General features: G+C 44.5%; 1 protein-coding gene across 1 annotated transcript in view; it reads left to right on the top strand.

Annotated features, from left to right (window-relative positions):
* Nucleotides 1-3,467: 3,467 nt before the first annotated feature.
* LOC145403316 (ovomucoid-like) overlaps nt 3,468-21,587 on the top strand; it is a 634,133-nt gene continuing 616,013 nt past the window's right edge. The window contains exon 1 of the mRNA XM_080275112.1: nt 3,468-3,496. The gene's annotated coding sequence lies outside the window, so the exon portion shown is untranslated. The remainder of the gene's footprint in view (nt 3,497-21,587) is intronic.

Below are 21,587 nucleotides of genomic sequence, written 5' to 3'. Positions count from 1 at the left end.
TGGAGGTTTGGAGGGTGAAGTGCTTGAAAGGGTACAGCAGGGAAGAAAGGTTGCTGGTTCTTTGAAAGCAGTGATAAGAAACAGGGAAGTGAGCATGGAAGTGAAAAAGTTACTACATGACAGTATTGTGATACCAACTCTAACGTACGGAAGTGAAGCTTGGACGTTGTTGGAAGGACACAAGTCAAGAGTGAGAGCCGTGGAAATGAGTTATTTAAGAGGAGCCTGTGGAGTTACATGGAGAGACAGGCTGACGAATGAGAATATAAAGGAGCGTTGTGGTGTTGATGTGGATGTGATAGGAAGCGTTATGAGGAACACACTGAGGTGGTTTGGCCATGTGGAGAGGATGGAGGGTGAAAGACTGACGAAGAGAGTGTATGTGAGTGAGGTGGAGGGGGAAAGACGGAGGGGGAGGCCGAGGGTGAGATGGAGAGATGGGGTGGAGAAGTATATGAGAGAGGGGGGTGTGCGTTGGGAGCAGGGGAGTGAAATGGCGGGGGACAGGGCGACTTGGAGGCGATTTGTTTGTGGCCACCCCAAACGGGATTGAGGCGTCTGGCAATAGATAGATAGATATATAATCCACTGCAGGACCGGCCTGTCCCGACCGAAGTGGGGACGATACAGCCAATGTATCTCTACCAAGTGGCTTAGGCTGTCTGGTAGAGACTGTATGTAAGGTGAGAAGTGCTTGTAAGTGTAATTCTTGTGTTGGAGTGGCTTTGGGTGTGTGTGTGTAGTCTGTGAACCAAGTGTAATCGGCCCGCGCAAGCCGACTGGGTGCAAACATACTTTACAGTATACGACACTGGTTCAACCACAGCACCCCTTGTGTCTGCCAATGCACTATATGGCCTGAAGAACGCTTCCAGAGTTTATGACCCTGGCGGGGTGCGAACCCTCGTTCTTCAGTGTACGAAAATGCACACTTTACCACTGTACCACAGAGGCTCCATATATATATATATATATATATATATATATATCCATCATCCAATCCTACGTTCCCCCATGATGTGCGTAGGAGCCCAGGGCTAGCCAGTTGGTCCTGACATTTAAGGCGAGAGTGACCAGCCTTACTCATCCCTGAGTGGCATTACGTGGGCAATAAACCCCAACCTTCCCTTGGATATAACCCTTCAAAAGCTCAATCCAACTAGAGCGCAATAATTACCCACTAAACCACCAGGCGCCAAAATTTGGTTATATGGTTACCACCCAGCGTAGTAAATGGTTTCCGGGTGTACAGGAACCCTTTGGCTTGTCACTAAGTGTAAAGTCACCCACAGGCAGAAGGAAGAGGAAAGAATGAAGGAAAGAAAGATGGAAGAGGGAGTGTTAAGTCACCCGTAGGAAGAAGGACGAGGAAAGACTGAAGGAAAGACAGAAGAGGATGGAAGGATAGAAGGAGAGGAAAGGGCAGACACCCGAGAGCAGCACTACATCGAGTGAGTGGATGGTGAGCGTCCCCACCTACCACAATATATATATATATATATATATATATATATATATATATATATATATATATATATATATATATATATACAGTTTATATATATATATATATATATATATATATATATATATATATATATATATACAGTTTATATGTATGTATGTATAGGAAGAGGATCAGCAGGCAGAACACAAACATCGCAGCGAAGTTAGGGTCTTTATTTGCTGACGTTTCGGAAACTGCTTATTCCATCTCCAAAGCAAAATATACAATCGAGAAATATACACAGTTAAGATTTTTATATATTATAACGATCAAGATGGAAACAATTCGAGCATAATTTATAAGGTCTGTGGGTGAGAGTGCTGACTAGATTACATTTATAGCTCAATGGGAGGAATGAGGAAAATTTCATGCATAATCCAGTGATAAGGAACTTAATTTTCTTAAAGTTTTGTTGTTTAAAAATGGTTTCCCCAATTTTCTTAAAGATTTGTTGTTTAAAAATGGTTTCCTCAAAAGATTCACCAAAACGTACACATTGGTAAGACCCTTAATAAATTCTTTACGGCTTCAAAGGTCCAAGTCATTACTGTTCGAAAAACACTATATACTTTCCCATAACTTACACCGGACCCCTTACCTTCACACTGAGGAACAAACTTAAAAAACTTCTAGCTCAACACTTCCCACAAGTGTCACTTAGAGTTTTGTTTAAACCCCGAAAATCCATCCAGAGTTTTTTCAAGGTAAAAGACACCATTCCCTCACATTTACAAGCATCCGTAGTTTACCTCTTCACGTGTGCCAGCTGTAGGGCGGCATATATAGGTAAAACAAAAAGACAACTAAAGACATGAATCCATGAACACTTAGGTCGTTCAGTTCGAACAGGCCAGTTAATCACCAATCCACCTCACTCAGCAATACGAGACCACTCACAACAACACTACCATCCTTTCTCTCATTCCCACTTTACAGTTCTTGGTGGTAGCAGCAATGACACGGACATTACCATTATGGAAGCTTTGTACCAATATCGCTTTAACCCTTCAATCAGTGACATGTCTTCCTGTGAACTGTTTTGTTTTCCACACTAGGTCAGTTTTTTACAGTATTGCGCTTACTATTTTACAGATACGTTTTGCTTTCTTACTCCTACCCCCTTCATTTTAGATTTAATTACTTATTGGTTTACTAACACGGTATTTTAATGAACTTGGTTTTTGTACTTTCATGTTCTTAGTCTTGTTTTGATCGTTATAATATATAAAAATCTTAACTGTGTATATTTCTCGATTGTATATTTTGCTTTGGAGATGGAATAAGCAGTTTCCGAAACGTCAGCAAATAAAGACCCTAACTTCGCTGCGATGTTTGTGTTCTGCCTGCTGATCCTCTTCCTATTACTTCTGCCATTTCCATGCTCCAAGTGTGTGTGTATATACCTATATTCTATATATCTATATCTATCTATCTATCTATCTATCTATCTATCTATATATATCTATATATATATATATCTATCTATCTATCTATCTATATCTATCTATCTATCTATATATATATATATATATATATATATGTACAGTATGTACTGTATATTATGGATGGATGGATGGATGGATGTGTGTATTTATTTATACTGGATATTGAATATTGAATCAAACCGAAGCCAGTATGTTTTAGCGTCGGTACAATGGCGGTATTGACTTGTATAGCTGCATGCAAGATTTCGCAGCATCTCTTCCTCATATATTTATTTTATACACTACACCTTTTTACTATCGGTAATAAAATAAGCTAAGTTGATTCCATAAGTATCAAAGGAGGACAAAGAGAGTGTCGCTGTGAAAAATGCTTCTAATATTGCTAAGAGAAACAGGGAGAGAGGTACGAAGTTTCCTCTGCCGCCTCCAATACATACATAAGCGTCCGGCATCAACGTGTTACGTCATGGGGGGGGGGTTAGATACAGAACACTTGTATATCAGCACCAGGCCTGACGTGCCAGCATTGCAACCTTTACAGTGGGTGAGTATACAGCAGGGGATCCTACCTTTTTAATCCCTAGTGGTGTAGTGGTCAGAACGCCCCAGTCCGGTGTGTCAGTCTTGCTCAGGTTCGATCTTCAAGAGGTGACCATAGGTGTTCCGATCATTTAATGCCTCCATGAGAGGTGGCTGGCCATCTGCTCTTAAATGAATTGAACTAGGGTAGCCTAGCCTCTGGCCCCTACACCTCGACGGGGGTAAAATGGGTTTGGGTGTTACCTAACCTTATCTTACCATTCCGATGACGTACATTATATTGTACTATTGCTACACCAGACGATTTTATTCTGCTGGTGGGGATCCTTTCACTGTGAAGGAATAAAGGTATGAGCTTTATATAATGTAGACGTTATTATTATTTTATTATTATTATTATTTGTATTACTATTATTACAGAGGAAGGAAAAATCAATTAAATAATCAATACGCCTGATTACAGGTGTCCTCCATTCATTATAAAATGAGTAACGGTTGGACTTGGACTGCTGTAGGTTGAAGTTTGAGGGAAAATTATTCTGGGGGAGTGAGTTCCAAAGAGATGTAGTTCTGGAAATAAAAGAATTGTTAGAAGTTGTACAATATGGCAGTGTGACAGTCCAATCATAAGCACTACCAGATGTCCATGAAGTACCGGGGAAGGCGTGGAGAGTTGGCACAATGGATGCAACGTCGTCTGACCATTTTTCCATCAAAGTATATGTAAAATAGTGCAAGGGAGGCAACATTCCATCTTACTTATAGAGGAGGTAGTTCATTTGTAATTCCAGAGGTATTAATAATTCTTACAGCTTTGTCCTGAATTGTGACCAGTTTTTTTAGTGCAACCTTTCCACACCCACTCCACAAGGGTGAGCAATATTAAACGAAATGGTGAAAAAGTGTGCCATTCCATTTAATGACATTAAAGGACGGTTTGAAATTTTGGGAAAGACCACTTAGTAACATGTTACTTTTCCATAAGCTAGTAAACAATACGCATAGACCCACAGCATCTTCAATTATTTCCGAGGTAACCCAGTTATGTGGCTGAATTTGGCCCTTTTAGGCTATTTCAGCATTATGGTGGCGAATCTGGTGAAAAGCTACCTAAGTAACACCTATTTCTTTTTCCATAAGATTACAACAACGTAGCTTTAGAAGTCTCTGAAATAACCCACTTTTATTGTGGGCATGCCCCTGCTGCGTAACTCAGTGCTTTTGTTGTTTGGCACTTACACAACAATGTGGTAGTGGAATTTTATCAAAGTTACTTAGGTATCAGGTAACACAGGTCAGCTTTGACACTTCGCTGCTTGTACCAGGAATGGGCAAGGCAAGATGTTTCCCATGAGGAAGAGAGGGTAGAGGGGAATCTCCAGACCCAAAGCGTTGCCTTGCAATTTTACTGAAAACTCTTTTGGGCAAATTATGATATTAAGTCTTGCGGTTGGTCTGAGCCTATTGGTTTTAAACCGACAACGGAGTGGGGTGCACAGATTTGCTGTACTTCATAATGCTTCCAATGATGTGTGTAGATCCACTGCAAATTTAATCCAAAATAACAGTTTTGATGCTGTGCCCTGCCACCATACTACATGGCTCATGGTGTTCTCGCTTGATCGATCTGCAAACATTCTTGAAAAATAATGTTTAATATAGAACGTCCCCCATGACGCTATAGGTGTCCAAACTTAAAAAGAGTGGAAGTGTTTAAGTCTGCACGCTTATTGATGTTTTTCTAACTAAAAGAAGAAATTACCATCCCACTAGCCTGATGTCAATGCACACTTTTTAGTTTTACAAAACCCCTCCGCCTGGTCTCCCCTACCCCCCCCAAAAAAAATGTTTTTTGCTAGGTGTCCAACTGTGTGCATAGGTCCACCGCAGCTCTAATTATTTCTGAGGAAACCGAAGTTTTGCTCTCATTTTGGTGATTCATGACATTTTCAACGATGTGATGGCTAATTTGAAAAAAGCCATCGAAAGCACACATTTTCATGAGCTTTCCAGCGATGTGTGGCAGTCTGCGGTTGCTTTAATAAATTCTGAGATATCAAAGTTTTGACGCTTAATTTGGCAGCTTTTTTTTTTTTTTTTTTTTTTTTAAGGAATATATTCGCCGCTAATCCTGAGAAGGCAAATTAAGGAACAGCATTTGTTTTTTCATAAGCCTTTTCTTATGCAAGGAACAAGGAACCAAAGGCCAAAAGCCAGCACGATTGTTCTCTCCAAGAAGTAATACAAACAAGAAAACAGAGAGCCATTTCAAGATAACATCATTTCGAGATGCCTGGACACACTGTGAAAGACTAGAGATCATAGGCAGTAGGAAATACAGACAGAGGAGGACAGTTCCAGAGTTGAACTCTTGCATTTATGATGGACCAGGAGTAATGATTAACTCCTGCCTCAGAGAGTTGGACAGAAAAGAGATAAGAGTTCGCTGCTTGACAGGTCCTACACCCCGAAGTAGTTGTGGCAGGATGCAAACAGAGGGTTCAGAGGAGGAGTGACCGCAGAAATAGCGATAGAATAGAGATAAATATGCAACATTGTGTCTAAGAGATAGAGGTTGAAGGGAGTCAGTAAGAAGAGGAGAGTTAATGAGACGAAAAGCCTTTGACTCCATCATGTTGTGGTAGGTGGGGACGTTCATCATCCATCCACCTACTGTAGTGTAGTGGTACTCTGTGTTAGGGTAGCTCTACATTGAGTGGCAAGCCAAATGATTTCCTGTACACCACGAAACCATTGACAGCGCTGGGTGGTAACTTTATAACCAACCGACACGTGTTCCCTCCGTGACAGCAAGTGGATTGGCGGAGGGGCACGTTAGTGCCCCTCCCCGAAAAACAGCTAACTATAATACGAACAAGAAGCCTCGGACCAGGACTGACCAAAAGATGACGACTAAGGACCGAACGAAGGACATGATACGGATGGCGACGTGGAATGTAAGGGGTGAAAATGATGAGACAAAAGAGGGAGAGATTGTCCAGGTGCTTAAGGGTGCAAGAGTGGAGGTATCTGGATTAATTAAAACTAAATGGAGAGGAGTGTGTGAGAATGGGAGTGTGGATGGGATATATGTGCGAGAGTAGGTGCGAATGAGAGAGCAAAAGAAGGAGTGTGTATTGTTATGAGTAACAGATGGAAGGAGAATATAAGAGTATGGTTCAGTTGGCTTGAGGATTGTGTAGGTAAGACTGAAAGTTGGGCTACGAATGTGGACGATTGTGTGTGTGTATGCGCCAACACAAGATCGTGCAAGCAAAGTGAGAGATGACTTCTGGACAAATGTGGAACTGTGCATGGAGATGTTTGAAAAGAATGAGTGTTTTTGATTGTTGCTATGAATGGCAAAATAGGGAACTGTGAAGGTGGATGGAATAGTTGGTGAGTTGGGTGTGCCTGCTGAAATAGATGAGAATGGCAGTGCTTTATCGGAGATTTGTGCTGGGAGAGGGTTGGTGATAGCCAACGCCCTCTTAAGGCACAAAATGACCCACAGATATACATGGCGAGTGGTGAGAAGGGTGGGTGGCGAACTGAATGAAACAAAGAAAATGGTTGATTATGTGTGTATGGATGAAAGGATGCGTAGGTGTGTAATGGATCCTACAGCATATAGAGGTTGGGGGAGTGGACTTTCTGACCACCACTTGGTGGTGGTCAGGCTCAAGGTCCAAGTAAAATGGAGTAGTACTCGTAGAAGAAGGGAAGGACGGGAGGAAGGAGTATATGGAAGGAGAGTGGAAAGGTTACAAGAGGATGAGAAAAAAACCAGAATAAGAAAGAAATGGAGGAACGACTGGGTAAATATGGATTGGAGCAGATTGGGGACGTGGAAGGTATGTGCAAAATATTCACAGAAGAAATCTGTGCAGCATGCGAGGTCGTGTGTGGGGTGAAAAGAAGACGAAAGGAACAGCATGGTGGAATGAAGAGGTGAGACAGGCTGTGGCACAAAAGAAGAAAGCATATAATGAATGGATGAGAAATAAGGGTGTGGAAGAAGTTGACAGACAGAAGAGAAAGTTATATGTAGAGAGGAACAGAGAGAGGAAAAGATTAGTATGAGAGAATAAGAAGAGATTGGATGAGGAATTTGGAAGGAATTTGAGTGTAAAGCGGAGAGACTAAGAAAATGTTCTGGAAAGAGGTAAAGAGAGTTACACAGGGTGGCAGTGAAGTTAGTAGGGGAGTGAAAGATAAAAATGGTAGATTACTTGTGGAGAAGGGAGAACAGATGAAGAGAACACTTTAAGGAATTACTGAACATAGAAGATGAAAGTAATGCGAGTATAAGTGGCTGGGAAATGGCTGGGAGAAGGAGAGAGATGAGAAGAGAGGAAGAAATCAGTAGGGTGGAAGTTGTGGAAGCAATAAAGAAAGTCAAAATGGGGAAAGCCCCAGGAATTGATGGAGTTTATGGTGAAATACTGAAGCATGGGGGAGAGATAGTAGTACAGTGGATGTGGAAGATGCGCAGATTGGCCTGGGAGGAAGGTAGAGTCCCGGAGGATTGGAAGTCAGATATAATTATTCCCTTGCACAAAGGAAAAGGGGAAAAAAAGTATATGGTAATCATAGGGGCATTTGTCTTCTTAGTGTAATATGAAAAGTAAATGGTAGAATACTTACTGACAGAGTTAGGGAAATAACAGAGGAATCAGTTGGAGAAGAACAGGGAGGCTTTAGGAAGGGAAGAGGTTGTGGAGATCAGATACTCATTCTTAGATCTTTAGTGGAAAAGTTTCTAGAGAAGGGAAAGAAGTTGTATGCGGCCTTCATGGATTTGGAAAAAGCATATGACAGGGTGGATAAACAAGGATTGTGGAAAGTATATTGAATACATGGAGTAGATGGGAAGTTGCTGAATGCTGTGAAGAGTATGATGGGGGTGCTAAGGCTGCAGTGAGTGTGGATAGTGAAATGAGTGAGTTTTTCTATTTGAAGGTTGGGCTGAAACAGGGATATGTCATGTCTCCAAGGTTGTCCAATCTGTAATTGGATGGGGTTATAAAAGAGATACAAGGTAGAGCAGTGGGTGTTGGAGTGGCTCTAATGAGAGAGGGCAGTGTTTGGAAACTCCCTGTACTATTGTTTGCAGATGTCACTGTGTTGTTAAGTGAAGACGAAGGGGAGCTGCAAGGCTTGGTGGATGAGTCTGGGAGAGTGTGTAAGGAGCGGAATGTAAAGGTGAATGTAGGGAAGAGTAAAGTTGTGGTCTTCGAGAGAGATGAAGTCAATAAATGTACAGTGAGGTTGGATGAGGAGAAGATGAAAAATGTGAGTGCGTTTCAGTACTTGGGTAGTGTGATGAGTAAGGATGGAAGTTTGGAAGGTGAAGTGCTCGAAAGGGTACAACAAGGACGAAAGATTGCTAGTTCCTTGAAAGCAGTGATAAGGAACAGGGGATTGAGCATGGAAGTGAAAAAGTTACTAATGACAGTATTGTGATACCAACTCTAACGTATGGAAGTGAAGCTTGGACACAAGTCAAGAATGAGAGCAGTGGAAATGAATCATTTGAGAGGAGCATGTGGAGTCATATGGAGACAGGCTGACAAATGAGGATGTGAAGGAGCGTTGTGGTGTGGATGTGATAGGAAGCGTTAGGAGAAACACATTGAGGTGGTTTGGCCATGTGGAGAAGATGGAGAGTGAGAGACTGACGAGGAGAGTGTATGTGAGTGAGGTGGAGGGGGAGAGAGGGAGTGGGAGGCCAAGGATGAAACGGAGGGATGGAGTGGTGAGGTATATGAGAGAGGGGGGTGTGAGCTGGGAGCAGGGCAGTGAAACGGCAGGGGAGGGGGTGATGTGCAGGCGATTTGTTTGTGCCCACCCTGTATGAGATTAAGGCGTCTGGCAATAGATAGACAGATGTTGAGAAAAGCTGTATGTGGGGAGCTTCCCCATTCATGAGAGTTATTCTATAACAGAGGCAAACAAAACCACTATAATATTAGGTCAACAACTGTGCAGAGGAGTAGGCTTAGCACAGCTAATCTCTTGGAAGCAGATTTTACTGGAAAGGTAACATGATCTTTCCAAGTTAATCTCCTAGAGCATGAAACCCCAAGTATATTCAAAGATTATTCAGGATTGAACTGGATATTGTAAAAAAAATTAGAGGGTACTCCTGCGGAAGCTTTGACGGGTCGAAATGTGAAAGAAGTGAGTTTTTGACTCATTAAATCACATTTGCCCCAATCAGAGATATGAGCCAAATCAGACATTAAGTGCGCCATAGCCTCATCCGTTGTTTGTTGAAGTAATGCTGAGATAGACGATGTGAGAAACGGATGGAAAGGTAAAGAATGGAGTTATCAGCTTATGGGTGGATTGGGTTAGATGTACAGCTTAGACGGTCATTGATGGACAGAAGGAAGAGAGTTGGTGATAAGTCAGAGCCATGAGGAACACCGTTACTGATAACTCTAGGAGAAGAACAGTAACCGTCTACAACAACAGCTATAGAACGACCACAAAAGAAGCGAGAGATGAAGGCACAGTGAGAAGGATAGAAACTGTAAGATCGCAGTTTGAAAATTAAAGATTTACTGTATGCCAGACTCAATCGAAAGCTTTTCAGATGCCATGTGCAATGGAAAAGCTCTTGCTTACCAGCAATGTGCTAATTCCACTGGTATATTAATATTTTCTCAATTAATCCAACGTTGGAACTAAAGCTGGCGTTTATTTATTCAGCAACATGGTGCCGTATTTTGAACAAAGCCACTTGAGGAACAGATTATTACTTGTTCATAAGTTTTTCACTGATGTGCGCAGATCTGCTGTTGCTTTATATGCCTCTCAAATTACCCATCTTTGTTGGTGTGCCTTCAAACCCAATTACATGTCTGATAATGTCTTCCATTTTCGCTTTTTCAGTATTAATATTGTTCCACCTGCCTACATGTCTGAGAATGTTCTCGCTAGCTGGCTGTCCTAGCTCGCCCAACCAATAATTTTTTTCTTATTTATATATATATATTTTTTTTCAGTATTATGCCGTCGAATTTCGGCAGATCACTTCAACATCTATTATTTTTTCATAATTTTCCCAACTACATGCACAGACAAGCCGGAATTTTAATGCTTCATAATTGGATAACTGTTTTGATGCTCAATTTCGCGTTTTGTGTGTGTGTCAAATTTTACGAAAAGAAACTTAAGTAAAATATGTTACTTTTATAAGCTCTATCATTTGCATAGATCCGCTGTACAAAGACAAAAGAAATTTGGGGAAAAATATCTGCTGAAAGACTATAGTTTTGCAGCGGTCTGCTTTGTGTTGAACGAGCTGTTGGTAGCACTGACATGAGTTGCCATTTGCTCTAGTGACCAGCCTGTGGATTCCAGCATATCTATCTATCTATATATATATATATATATATATATATATATATATATATATATATATATATATATATATATATATAAATCTTTCTGATTGCTGTTTTTATTTAGTATTTATGAAGAGTTTCTCACATTCTCAACGTTACAAGTTAGCTTAATAGGTGTTCGGAAATTAGTTTTCCATCTTTATTAACTGTAAATTAGCTAATCAGGTTGATAATTATGACCTGGGACATTATTTAAGTGTTGTAAAACAATATTCACTATAGTATTCAACACATGAGAACAGAGTTATTCTATTATGATAATTGATTTTTTTTTCTTTTAGAGTGGCTGGCAAACTGAATCCCACAGACGAGTTTGAACACGTAAACCAGACGACCGAAGTCTATGCACAATTGTTCGTGTACTTCATTCTAGGTGCACTTTGTTTCTTACGGCTTAAACACTGCTTGCGGGTGCTGTTTCCATCGTTGTGATTATTTCCTGGTCCCATTGTGTCGTGGTAAGAAAAGGACGACCTGAAGGATGACGGTTCTCCACTGTGCTTTCCTTCTGAAATCCTAATCCACCTCTCTATGGTTATGCTTTGAGCTTTCTGCTCAGGATTCGTTTCCCGTAAATAAAGGAAGATCATGCCACCTCTCATATTCCTATTAGTTGCACGCATGTTGCTTGACCTCTCCATACCATGGTATAGAAGGTCTGCTAGACGTTTTGTGGTAAGATGTAAGATGAAATGTCAGGTGATCATCGCCTAACCGTTGGCATTTCCAAAGCCCATATAAGAACATGTCGGCACCCTTGCTGACAAAAACGCGTCCGTGCTGCGCATCAAGCTTTATGACATCACGTGGCGGTTTTTCAGCTCAGTTACTCTACTCACGAGCCACGGACGGGTGAGAGTGTATTGATTTCGGGTTCTCGACTCCTCCTTCCCTACTGTTTTTGGCAAGATCGAGGTAATTCTCTTGATCTTGTCTTACACACACACATATATATATAGATCGATCGATTTATCTATCTATCTATATAATGCAGTTAATATCCAGCTCTGTAATAAGCGAGTGTATGTAAACTTTTTTCTTTAATTCCTACCTTTTCCTTATATTTACTGAATTATATATCCCGTGTCATAGTTAGGAAGAAATCCTTCATCAACCTCTTACCTTCCTTAAACCAACTCTTCATCAACGCTTCACAATCTTGTCAACTCTTTATCATCTCATGAACATCAACCTTTTATCACCAGCATAATATCTACCTATAAAATTAATAGAGATAATGTGATGAAAAATAAACTAAATAACAATACAAAAATAATACTTCATATGCTGCTACATTTTATCATAGGTCCTGTTCAAATATTGTTGGATCCGTTTTTGTGTTATCACTAACGCCATGTGACGTCACGACTGTATCTCCCACTGACATGCGCATGTCCCGACTTGTTATTAAATGGGTTTTGGGATTTCGTCTCTCATACGAAGTTCAGAATCAGCAATTCTGGCGAGTCGATGTTAAGGCTTTGGAATTTCATGGGTTCATTCATACCGTCATCCCATCAGCAGCAGATATGAAGCTTGACGAAGTCAAGCTAGCCAACCACGAACATGTAACTGTGGTAGAGCTTTCATAATGTTTCAAGTGTTTCACTTAATCTTCTGACAAAACCGAGATACGATTTTTGTCTTTGACTGTACGTTTAATAATTTACGAGAGCAAAGTTTTGACAGTTGTCTAATACCCCCTGCTCGAACAACTTTGGTAAATTGGGGCACCATAAAGTTTGATTAGCTTCCTTGCTTTTTTGTCACATACAGTATAGTCTCCAGTTTGTTTACGTTTCGACACAGAGCTGAAAATTGATAGGATCCTTGTCATGATACATCAACCCCTGAGTGAAGAATTAAGTTATAGGCGTCCCCACGTTAAAGTTGTTAGCTTTGCCAATAGAAGTGTTTAGTCCCACGTGCATGATATTAATGCACACTTTGAAACGATATCTTATTTTAGAATGTGTATACTAATCAGTTTAGGTGCTTTGGATCTTGATGCCAAAGCATGGCTGCTCACACACTTGACTTAACTTTTTTGCTCAAATTGGCACTTGGGCACCTTACTAAACTTGCGAATTTCATGAAAGACACTTTAAAACACATATTATACGCGTAACTCTTCCATACGATTTTCAACAATGTGCGTAGTTTCTCTGCAACCTTAGCATTTTCGGAGGTAACTCATTTAATTCCCGTGCTCTTTTTTTTTTTTTTTTTTTTTTTTAAAGATATTTACTGAAAATTTTGCAGAAAGTCTCGTATGTAACACTTATTACTTTTTCATAGGAAAAGCACTGTGCTTAGATTCGCTGTTGCTTTAACACGCCTTTGGAATAACTCAGTTTTAGTAATTAGTTGTTTTTAATACCTTTTCGAATTTGAGAAGTCACTATAGTAATACTGGTGTAGCTGATCTGAGTTCTCACTACCAACCAGGACAATATCAAATACCCCATCATAGGGTCTGGGTTGTATATCACTGATATGCTACAACGTACTGTATGTTACACGGGTATGTTGCGCGAGAGGGAAGTATCAAGTTGTGTGGCCTAGTAAGTGACTGAGTGAGGCGACCTGGATGTGTGTACGAGTCTGTCCTTTTATTAAGGCTATTTCCTTCTGGGAGTCAGCAGTCACTTGCCAACCGGTGGTGTGCTTAACTACCTGAGGGAGTTTAACCCACCCGACAGTCAGTTAGCCCAAGATAATTTGGCTTCAGGAGGGTTGGGAAATCGCACTGCATACCATAGCAGACTTAGCTGGCAACCACATGGTGTTTTGGTGTACTGTATCATATAGTATGCCATGGTGTCTAGGGATGTGCCAGGTAAGGTTAATCCGGCTGCATAAGTATGTAATGGCATGCTACATGACCCCCTCTCCAGTGTTGTAGTAAAGTCCAGGCACCTCGAGACTAAGATCAAGACCAAGACCAGACCCTCTGAGGCCAAGACCAAGACAAAGACCTAGAATTTATGTGTCTGCTGAATGAATGAAAAGTAGCTGCAGCCCACAGGTACTGCACTACTGGTCAGTCTTCACGGGTGTCTCAGCCCCCTCGAGTGAGTGCTCTAGTACCCCAATCACCCAGTTGCAGATCATGTATCGATGCGATACTCAACACCTTTTAAACGAATTTAAGTTGATTATCGCACATGAATTGAATGAAGTCGAGGAGTTTCTGGGAAGACAATTACTAAGAAGAATGAAAAAGAGAAGAGGGCAATGAGGATAATTCCCAGGGCCAAAACTCAAGAGTATGGAGGGACCAGGGCCCACACCAGGACTGTGACAATTTTGCTTCTTTTTCTGGCCCGTGTCAGACGTTTTCCAGGCACTCCAGGGCATGGTCATAGCTCTCTATGGCCCTGCACACCGATGTTAGAGCTTTTGAAAGTTTTTTTAATTTTTTAAACTTTTGAAAGCACAGTTTTCAAGTTATAATGTATGGTGTTGCATACTTTGTCAGTGTCGTCGTACTCATGGACAGCTGTATCTTCCTCATGCGAAAGCTGGATTTCGAAAGACTAATTTTCGTACTACTTTTCGAGCTTTACCCGTGCCCAACATTCCCTACACAACATGTTCATCTTTTTCTTCTCGTGAACAGTTGAGGGGGACTACCCATTTTTCAGGATAATTACACAAGAGACTGAAGGGGTTTCAGGATACAGAGGTGGGAAGCAAAAAATTTTCATAAATATAAAATGTATATTTTACTTCCATAAGTAGTCCAAATAGTTCTTACAGTCGTACCCACTATTTGTGTAAAAGAGCAGTTTTCACTAACTTTCCTTCTTGAAAGGGGCCCTTATTTGAATCTGCTCACTGCCCTTCTTGCTACTACAGATGATTTATCGGCCCCCAGGTGGCCCTCCCACTTTAGCTCGGCTAGAAACGCCACTGGGCCACAAGGCCATGGCCCCCCACTCATAGTTGAGTAAGTTGTATGAAACATGAGAGTGACAGTGAAACACTAGAAAATATTCTGATTTCTTCTAAAAAAAGGTCACGGAAGTCACTGCAGGCCTCTGTAATAGCCATTTGGAAGCTCTGAACGGTCATAACTCGAAAGGTTGAAAGTCACTGATGTCTGACTTGGCCTCCATCGCTCCAAATGCCTGGCTATGCTCTTGTAAGGGAGGAAATATATTTACAAAATTTAATGTAGGTGAACAACTGAATATCTAGGTAAAATACTTCTGCTTTCATTGCTTCATTGGCATGAAGAAACAAATAGAGGAAAATAGAAATTTTTATGGTTACTTTTCTGAGTGAACTAGCTAAACCTGTGGTGTACGTGTACGAAGGGTGCGGGGATTGCGTACACCATACACGGATATAAAGTACATGGAGGTGAACAGAGCTGCAAACATGAATGCTTGCTGAAATAGTAAAAACTGAGGGCATCACAACACCCCCAGGAGATGACAACGGAGGGGTAAGCAGGGCGCACACAATGCCCATGTGATACGGATGTATGTCCCATACAGCCACACGCCCCTACTCCACGGAATGCACCCGGCGCAAACATCTCAGTCTGGGTGCATTACCCTTCCACCAACCCAGCCTTAGTCAGGATTGGGGTGGAGCTAACAAAACATCTCTGGGCAGCACCCCAGTGACAGCCAGTAGCCACACACTAAAAGAAACAGCCTGTAGCTATGCAACTGTGATGGCCGGTAGCCGCACACTAAAAGCAACGGCCTGCAGCCGTGCAACCGTGACAGCCGATAATCGCGCCTTTGAGAGACGGCCAGCAGCTGCTCATAGTGCTGCCCCCCTCCCGCAGAACCTGCAATGGCCAGTTGGCACACATGGGGAGAGAACTGTATGCCCTCTTTCCTGCAGTTGCCTTGAGGAGCATGACACTGGTGACGACTGGCAGCCACACCAGTAGACAAAGAATGGCCTGTAGCCAACCTTCACCTACAAATTGCCCCTCATACAGGACTTTGGTGACAGCCGGTAGCTGCACTCATAGACTGGTGACACCCAGTAGCTGCACTTTGTCTGTGTTCCTGTCAGGAAATCGGGCCCCTGCTGACAGCCAGTTGCCACACCGACGGGAAAGGGATGGCCTGTAGCTGCCCTCCTCTCATTGCCCAAGGGACCTCGGCGACGGTCGGTAGCCGGACCAGGGAGGGGCACCTTAAAAGCCTCTCTCCCCCTGTGACTTCACAACCTGAGGGAGACCCCTGCTAGAGCCGCCCCACCGGTGGCAGAGCATGTTCCACCCATAACTCCCCAGACCGAGGCAGCCTCTAGGAGGAGAACCTTCCCATCAAGGACTGGTGGAGAGGACCTGTCCTGACCCCAGGGCTGCACTCCATCCAGCCGGTGCCAGAGGGAGACCAACACCTGCCAGACTCCAGCCGCCTGCAACGCTGCAGCCCTATCCTGATGGCGAAGCAGCGGGAGTGAGACCGCAGTAGATGGGCTCTCCATGGCACCCCTCATACCCCGGGGCGTGATCTCTCCAGTCCAGAAGAGGAGTGACACCCTTCCCGCACTGAGCACCTGCAGGAGCTTCTTCAGAGGATTTTGGGCCCCAGTCCCAAGGGCCAAACCCCAGTACTGAGCCCTTCCAGTGTGGTGCCCTTCACCACGCCTGACCACAGCCTGTTCTGGAAGAGGATGCCCCCCTGAGTTGTCCTGTGGCCCCTCGACTAGAGGACACCTGAGGAGACGCAGCTGACACTGGGCCGCCGCCTGGGAGCTGCAGGCCCCCCCCCCTTTGGTTGGCCCACTCCCTTGCCCCATATCCCTTTAGTGACTGTGACTTCCCTGCCTGCGAGGTGAAAGTGAAAGTGACCATCAGAGTGTAGAACATGGTGAAGGAGTCTAACTATCAGAACTCTACTAAATTGTGATAAGAGACATGAGCAGTGTTCCACCTCCCTATTTCATTTAAAGTAATGCGGGACAGGTATATAATTATCATAAAGTAAAGCAGCCCTTGAATAAAGTGTAATCCCATCTTCACTTAAGTACAGTGTCTGTCCGTTTGTTTCCGAGACTGTCGGTATCCTGCGTGATACCTGTAGCTTATAATAGTACCTGCCGATTCCAGTTCTTGCCTTTGGACAGTCTCGTGAATTGTCTAGCTTCCTGTATCCAGAATTTGGTAATATACATGTAAGGTTGTTGCCCTGTGTTTATATGCCCTGTTCCTCTTACACTGTGTTCAAGCTCCAGTCTAGAAAGGAAACCCCACTATACCTTAGGTGTTGTTACGACGGGAAGCCACCCTAAAAACACTTAGCATAACACTGGTGGACAGCGGTGGTTCTTGACTCGGGCAAACACAGAGAGGAGCAAACAGGGAAATTGCCAAAATGGCAACCAAACTTCATGTACAATTGCCCAATTTTGATCAGGAGCAGTACGATATTCACACGTCTGTCCATAGTCAAGCCATTGTTAGATATTCTCTTTGAAGGTGACAGACAGATCACAGCCACCCTACCACATCTGGGCAAAGCAGCAGCCAGTATTGCCCCCAGAGTCGTCTCCGAACTAACATGGGCAGCTTTCACCAAAATAGTAGTGGAAGCAATCACACCCTCTCTAGGAAGAGTGGTGACTCTGTCCCAACTGAACAGCCTAAGATACGACAGAAGCCTGGAGGACACTCTCATCCAGGCCAGGCAGCTCGTCACTGCCGCATACCCGGAAGCTGACGCAGAAACCTGGGAGCAGCATACTTTTAACACCCTGCTCAGAGTTCTCCCCAGTATGGTCAAAGAGAACTTCACCATACACAACCCTACGGGAGATCTGGATAGGGACGTCCAGCTAATGCGGTGGGTGACTCCTGACCTCCTGCTCCACCCCTCAACAAATCAGCTTAGTGAGCAAATTCGCTACGAACAAACCAGCCCCACCCAGCAAGCCTCAGCCACTACCAACGTGCACCAACCCTACCTAGGGAACACCCCACCAAAAAAGCACCCGGCATACAAAGAGAACCAGAGTTTAATTACAATTAATCCCTGGGAGTTCTCTGCTTGTAGCCACAGGTGTCCACTCCACAACATCTGGGAACAGCTTAAAGCAGCTCGGCACAAATCTAACACACCAGGCTGATGCAAGGTACCCTCTTTAGAGAACAAGGGCCCCGAGGATGACACCACACCAGCAGGAGACACTGATCCTTGGGAAACGGAGCCAGAGGATGAGAAGATCCCACAACAGCTGATTTTTAGGCCCGTCCATGCACCTCCCTATGGTGGCGGGGGCCATCTCTCAGAAATATCATCCCCCAGTCTATGATAAGATAAGACACAACGGGTTAAAGCGAGGCTTCTGGATGATACGGGAGTGGCCACATCGTACCTCTATAGTCACTTTTACTCCCGTCACAAATCGGCTTTTGGCCCACTTTTCCCTACGTTGACTCATCTCGTGGATGCAGGGGATGGCCCCCTACCCATCCATGGGGAAACCTGGACCTTACGCACTGACATCCACCTAAAGGTCTCTACCCAGCACAAATTAATCGTGTTCGACTCAGCGTGTTGTTCCTACAATGGATATCTGGGACTGGGCCTCCTACAGAAGCTACGAACAACCATCAACTGCCCCAAGCGGCAACTTCAGTTTCAGGAGCCATCAGTCCCTTCCCCCAATCCCCCACAACCCCTGTGTACCTGCAAACCTTCCCCCGCCCCTCCCCAGCACTGTGTCTCACCTGCCTGCCCCCCTCCCCCGATCCCCTTCCTCCCTCCCCCTGCTTGCTTCACCTTCCCCACTACCACCACTTCCACCATCACAATCCCCCCTCTCCACGAAGCATGGCTGCCATTGAACCGGCCCACCAGAACATCTGTCCTATTCTCCCCAGATCTGCTGCCCGGAACTCTCTCAGCCTGCATCCTATCGCTCACGTTCCTTCCCCCCCACATCGTGGTGGTCCGAATCGCCAGCATCACCTCAACCTCCCCTCACGCTACCTAAGGGGATTGTGGTAAGAGAAGTGGAAGAAGCAGAGCCATGCACACACACCCCGTCCCCTGCCCTGCTACCCCCCATACCCGTGCATCTCTCACCCCACCAAGCCAACACTCTCCGCCACCTACTCTTGGACTTTGAGGACCTTTTTGCGTCTGGACCTACCAATATCAGCCACACTACCTACCTGGCACACGAAATATACACCACAGGACCACCTATCCGCCAACCATCCTGACAGAAAAACCAGAAACAACGAGCAGAGGAAGACCGGCAGGTCCAGGAAATGCTCAATGCTGGAGTTGTTTCACCCCCCTCCAGCCCCTGGTCATCTCTTGTCATCCTCATCAAAAAGAAAGGTGGCACAATATGATTCTGCATGGACTACCACTGCCTTAAAGATGTTACCATCAAGGATGCCACCCCAACGCCCAGGATTGATGATTCCCTCAACTCACTGCACGGCGCTTCCTGATTCTCTACCCTTACCTTCAGTCTGGGTATTGGCAGGTCCCCGTACACACCGAGGATCGAGGGAAGACTGCGTTTTCCACTAGTAATGGAAACCATTATGAAATTAACATCTTGCCATTCGGACTCTGCAACACACCCGCCACCTTCTCCTGATTGATGGAGTCCATCCTGAGTGGCCTCACCTGGGAAATCTGTCTGGCATACTTGGACAATGTGATCATCTTTAGCAAGACATGGGCCAATCACCCTCAGCGCCTCAGCAAAACTCTTTCATTGAATTCCCCAGGCAGGCCTTAAACTCTGAATTTTCAAGTGTGTCCTGGCCACAAGAACTATTGCTTTCCTGGGGCACATAGTCTTGAAAGAAGGCATTTCACCCGACCCTGACAAGCTGTGCACCATTGTGGAGCTCCCCCTACCCCAAGACATCCACAAGGTCCGAGCCTTCCTGGGCCTCACCTCATACTATCGTTGGTTCGTGAAGGGATTCGCCAATATCGCCAAACCCCTACACGACCTGATTCGGAAGGGAGAACCCTTTGCCTGGACCAGTGAGCAACGGGCTGCCTTTCAGAAACTAAAAGACAAATTTTATAACTGCTCCCGTCATAGCCTTCCCCAATTACTCCCTGCCCTTCCATCTATACACAGACGTCTCCCTGATCGTGATCGGCGCTGTCCTCACCCAAGTCCAGGAGGGACGAGAACATATCATCGCCTGTGCCAGTCGCACTCTTAACCAGCCCAAAAAGAATTATGCCGCAACCAAGCGAGAGTGCCTGGGCATCATATGGGCTTTGGAGCATTTCCAGGCCTATCTTTCCGGAACAAATGTCACCATCATCACAGACCACCAGTCACTCCAATGGCTGAGGCAGTCTGACACCCACAATGCCCAGCTCATCAGATGGAGGGAGACATTGGAAGAATTTAACTATGAGATCACCTACTGCCCTGGCAGTAGGTAGAGAGGTGGCCTGCAGTCCTACCAGACCCAGGTTCAAATCCCCACTGTGGCAGGGAACAGCTTAAGGATTTAAATTTATTAAAAGCAGACTTTACTGATCTACCAGAAGACCCGCCGAGATATCGTAAAAATACCCCTGCTAATACCAATGCACCAGTCCTGTATGAGACAGCCCTAGCATGTATTCAATATGGACGGTGGGTGTTAGCGCCAAAATGGTAACATGTAGAGGTGTATGGAATGAAGGGGGACTACTGGGCCTTGGGAGCAGGCTGTGAAGCCTTTGCCCAGAGTCGGACACATAAAAAAATAATAAAATACTAATGCCAATGCACTTTCGCATATGCCCCTCCGTACGATCCAAAGCGAGCCAGAGCTCCTCCAACAGTGGCGTGGCAAGGAACGCCCCCCCTGGATTCTGCCCCGTCTATTCGCCAAACTCCACTGACAGGGCAACAATTTATTCACCCCATTGGACCACATTCTCCTCGGCCCCGATACCGCCTTAGACACCATGAATCGTCTCCACGCTGATAATGGAAACCACTTAGGAATCAAGAAGCTCCTCCAGGTATTCAATGACATCTATTGGACTCCCAACCCCAGCAACCTGACCAAGCAAATCACCCACTCCTGCCGAGCCTGCGCCTTAGGCAAGGATGTCACCTGCACCGCCGGCCCATCAGGCAGCATAACTGCCCACAAGCCTTGGCAGTTGCTATCAGTAGATGTAGTGGGGCCCCTACCCCCTAAGTCCAGGTACCATTACATCATCACCTTAATGGATACATATTCCAGGTTCCTTTTCATGTGCCCTGCCAAAGAGCATCACGCCGTCACCATGGCTGATGCCCTCGTCTGCCACTATTCCCCTGTTTTGAAATTCTACAGGCCCTACACTCGGACAATGCCCCCATGTTCACCAGTAATGTCTGGTGAGAGCTAGCTGGCCTTTTTAGTTACGAAGTACCACATCTCCCACTCCTCTCCATACTGGCCACAGGGGAATGGAATTTGCGAGAGGAGCCACCACACTCTCATGAACCAAGTGCGTACTAGAATTGAGGAAACAAAAAATGACGACTGGCCCGCCCACATTAAAATCGTCCAGTGGGGAATCAACACCTGTCCCTGAGTTGACGACATATCCCCTCACAAGCAGATTTTCAGGGAGGCCCCACTCCTCCTACCACTACACCGACACCTACAGCTTCCCACCACGCCCCCCATGTCCGACCCCTCCACCATCTCAAGAAGCGCCTTCACCACTTGCA

The sequence above is a fragment of the Coenobita brevimanus genome, chromosome 60, assembly GCF_032717465.1.
Source record: "Coenobita brevimanus isolate Jiangsu-jjx chromosome 60, ASM3271746v2, whole genome shotgun sequence".
Taxonomy (NCBI): Eukaryota; Metazoa; Arthropoda; class Malacostraca; order Decapoda; family Coenobitidae; genus Coenobita; species Coenobita brevimanus.
Note: the sequence above shows the minus strand (reverse complement) of the source record. Positions and strands in the feature narration are given on the sequence as shown.